A 4,677-nucleotide genomic window follows, 5' to 3' on the forward strand; every position below is an offset into this window, starting at 1 on the left:
AGCATTGTTGTAATAATACTTTCGACCATAAGTCATCATTAGGTATATATAATAGGCCTATATACTGCAAAGACAGGTCAAAGGTCAATAAAACAGTTTCTGGTTGATATTGAGAAATTATTCTGTTAGAGTATAAATGTGCATATTGTAAATATTTTGTTTAAAAAAGCAACTCTATACGACCAGTAGTTGCCAAGATATTACAATCACGCAAGGTTAAGGTCAAAGGTCAAAAACGCAATTTTCGGTCATTTCTAGAGAAAATTGTCCATTATAGTAAATATAAATATGCATGTTTTAAACATTTTGCTGCAAAAAGCAACTCTGTACGACCAGTGGTTTTCAAGATACAGCTCCCTATATTTCCACCCCTGGCATAGGGCCTAGGCCAGGCCCCTTTCTACACAGAATGTTACCCTAAATCAGAGTAAAATAATATAACGTGAATATTCAGAAGAATACTATGTTATTGTGTACATACCTTCAAACACATTCCAATAAAAAAAATCAATTAAACTCTTCATTTTCGTTTAACATAACATCGAGACACAGAAAATGGCGACACTAAACTTTTTTCTCGAATAAACGCGGGCTCTCCCATAATGCTTTGTGATATGATCAATTTAGCTCTCTGATAGATGGGTTATTTAAACTCTGCCATTATGCATTGCGATAGGTTCAACTTTGCTCTCTGTGGATGGGTGAATTTAACTCTGCTATAATTCATGCGACAGGATCAATTTGACTCTCTGTGGATGGGTTATTTTAACTCTGCTTGTTTTACTCTAAACATGGAGTTAATTTAACTCCAGCGACCCAAATACTGGAGCAAAAATTACTCCAACGTTATAACCTTGTATAAGTTTGGAGTGAAATGAGAGTAAACTTAAAATTTACTCCTCTAAGGAGTTTCTTTAATACCATTTAAGGAGTTAAAATAACTCCCAAAACATAACTCCCCCTTTGGGGGTTATAACTACCCCACAGGGGAAGTTACAATAACTCCTCAGAATTAACAGTGCTTTCAGTTAGACATGTGATCGTTCTATGATCTGTGATATCTGAGTTAAGTATAGCTACTGTGTCCATTCCAAAATAGGTACGGTACTAAAATGGAGGGCTTCTTTAATAAACATAGTAACTCAGTTGAATAAAGCTTGAGTGTAACTTACTTAGATGCTGTTATTGATTATTAATGACTGATTTACATTGTCGCTTATGTATAGATGATGCCATTAACTTAATCGCTCGGCTCATGAGGTCACCTGAGATTATACAATATTTTAATTAGTTAATTTTACAAAACATTTATATTTAGGTGCAATTTTAAAATGAATCAAGTCTGGTTACCACACTCGAAATAAGTTGTTCTTAAGGAACGAAATCACCTGTATTATTTGTTGTACCGAAGAGAAACTCAGTACTTAAAAATATAGTCAATTGGGTTTGCTGATTATATGTGTATCTATTAACCTTTAAAAGTAAAAACCAATATACTATGTGTGCTGATGGTGTGATTAACTAAGTGACACTTAAAAAGAAAACCTACTGTATTACATAATTATTATGATGGCAGCGAAAAAAGTTTAAGATATTATTCATTTGGATTGTCATTGCAGGATTGAAATCATCCTATTAAAATAATTTGTTCTAAATTAGTTTGGACAACTCGGAATTGATCTGACCGAAGTAATAGTTATATTATTACTCAATATAAAATAATATTACATGATAAGTGTTAATTGTTATAGGAAAAAAAATATTTCTTTGTCATTTTTTTTTTAAGCGTTTTTGTTTTATTTAGAAATAAACTTACATTAAATTGCATTAATTTAGCCTTACATGTTAGAAATCAATTGTCAATCAAACTTAACAACTGAACACTCAGAACACGGTCAGAACTGTTTACGTACATTTACTCTATTGTTTTGTGTGACTATATGTACCATATGTAAGGGACGGGGCTTAGCGGATTGAATATCAGGTAAAATGCCGACTTATCTAATGCAGAAAAGGGGTGTCTTCAGCAGGGGCAAGGGGGAGAAATAGCACAATTCGTAGGGGAAGTATTTTCTACATAAATTATTAGTAGACTCTAAAATCGATTAAATAACCTTTGAAACCCCTAAATTGTTAAAATTGTTAGAGGCTTCGCACCCTGAATCACTTTCGAAACCTTTTAATCGAAGCTTTACCACGTCTACTTTGCTTTCTTTGGAGAAATCTGACACCTCGCCGGGGGCATCGGCCCCAATGTCGGGGACCTCGCCCACCGTCGGTCAAATCATGGCGCCACCTCTGATGGGGAAATAAGTTAAGTGATGTTGCTTAACAGCCCCATCTACATCCTTGACGACAGCGGGTTTCCCGAGTAAGCATAACCCACGAAAACTGGTTACTGAGGCATATCTGATAAGATTATGCACATTTCCACCCATTATTACTATTTATAAAACAAAATGGAAATATACAACGTGGTAGTTTCTTCGTTTCCATGGACAGTATCAAACATTTCTAATAATCACGGCTAGGATGATTTGAAGCAGCCGATTAAATAATAATAATAATAATAATAATAATAATAATAAAAATAATAATAATAATAATAATATTTATAAAGCGCATGAATCCAATGCAGTAGTGCTCAAGGCGCTATGAGGAAGGAACCAAAAACCACATAATCACGTGTAGAGTAATTTAAGGCACATAGGCCAGCTCATTGTAAAATATGAATCGTGTCCCTGTATTAAACGCATGTTTTCTCTTTCAATTTTTCTATCCCCAAATTTACATTTTTCGGAATGTCAATCAAACTTAACAACTGAACACTCAGAACACGGTCAGAACTGTTTACGTACATTTACTCTATTGTTTTGTGTGACTATATTTACAATATGTAAGGGACGGGGCTTAGCGTAAAGGTTTATTATCCAAATAAAAATTTAGATGGTATCTATTTAGTACCGTCACACGTAGTTAAACAACGCAAAACAGCTTGAGAAAGGCTACACACTAGACACATGCTCCTCCTCCTTTATTGAGTACCATTTTTTTCACATTATGTTCACAGTTTTTAAAATTTCTGTGATTATAAAATAAATACCACAGTTACTTTCAGACAAGCTCGTAATTTGTCTGTCGAGAGGTATTGTATGCGAGTGTCACTGAATTTTATGCAGGTCTCTTCTAAATCTAATCTACTATGTAAATGTTGTTGTATTATTGCATCTTTAATTCAAATTTTATTGCAGACATCCTTTTGTCCACATCAAAAAGCTCAATCAAATCTTATCATTATCAACTAAATTTTTCATACCAGGGTCACCGAAATGAATGTTGAACACATTACATTGTGCATTATAAATTTGCATGTTGGGTTATTAATTAAGTTAGAAATTATCTCAAACAGTAGTAGGTGGGGGGGGGGGGTTCTAGATCACACCATCTCAAACACCCTCTGATTGGTCAATTAAACACCTAATTCGCATATTTGACCTCAAGTGACCTTTCACAACCTAATTTGACCTCACACCTAATTTGCATATTGATGACATAATCAACCTAATTTGACCTCACATGACCTCACGTTAGCCAAATTTGGCTAACTTCCTAATCTCAACCTTTAAATTAATAAATATTATATAGGGCTAAATAACCAAATATAATATAGAAATAAGGTTACCTAAATAACTTCTCCGAAAAAGAATATTTTTAAACGTCATCACCTACAAACCTCCATCTCTATGAGAGATGTAACTGTAGTAATTTTACCTACAGGATTGAAGTCATATTTATTAACAATTTCCAGTTTTTTGTATATGGGTTGTATGACTTTTTCCCTTAATAACACCTCTTAACCTAGCTTTTAATATTTTATGTCTCTCAATAGGATCTGCAGGAAGGGGATCCTTTTCGATACAAGATACGTTATAAGTTTCTCTAACGCTTACTTTTTAGTTCGTCCCATTTTTAAACTCTTTATAATATTCCTCTCTTTTTCTCGTCCTTGTGCCCGATCGCGTGATTCATAATCTCTCTCCATACTTCGTAAGCTTGCTCTGCAGTTACATCATCCATTTTTATCATAGGTCTGCAATTTGCTTAACCTGACTTAAAGAAAATTATCTCCAATACTTAAAAAATGGATCCTAAGGAGTTAGAAACTCATATGAAGCTAGTTCACATTAACCAGTTATATGGATACAGATCAACCTATGGAATCTATTTAGGTGACTCCATAGAGATAAACCCCTGTGAACCAGATAGAGAATGGAACAAACACTTTATTTGGATCAACGGTAAAAAGGAAGTTAAACCAGGGCACCTTAAGATTTACGCTGAAGTAGATAGACTTTGAACTCTACACAAACAAACAAAGTGTTGGCATAATTAAATATTTTATACCCCTCTCAATGGGGATATAAAATATAACCTATTTAGTGCTTAGCCAACTTATTGTAAATAACAAACTTGTAAAAAAGGCCAACCCCGTTATTTTTGTAGATAGACTTCTTTGGTATATTCAAAATCTTTTTGGATTCATCATTATCCATTTTTTATTATACCAGTCTAAATATTAAGTCATTATATGCTTGAGGTGCTGTTGGTACCGTTACATTTTTAGTCTTTGAAAAACTGAGCTCCCTGGCATACTTGGTAGTAATCTTTATACAGCAG

At 33.8% G+C, this 4,677-nt stretch overlaps 1 long non-coding RNA gene across 1 annotated transcript in view; it reads right to left on the reverse strand.

Moving 5' to 3' along the window:
• LOC117107313 overlaps positions 1-505 on the reverse strand; it is a 7,727-nt gene extending 7,222 nt beyond the window's left edge. The window contains exon 1 of the long non-coding RNA XR_004445220.1: positions 482-505. This is a non-coding gene — a long non-coding RNA (uncharacterized LOC117107313). The remainder of the gene's footprint in view (positions 1-481) is intronic.
• Positions 506-4,677: the final 4,172 nt, after the last annotated feature.

This window comes from Anneissia japonica, unplaced genomic scaffold (assembly GCF_011630105.1).
Source record: "Anneissia japonica isolate Jap-2015-1 unplaced genomic scaffold, ASM1163010v1 scaffold211_len1577895_cov191, whole genome shotgun sequence".
Lineage (NCBI taxonomy): Eukaryota > Metazoa > Echinodermata > Crinoidea > Comatulida > Comatulidae > Anneissia > Anneissia japonica.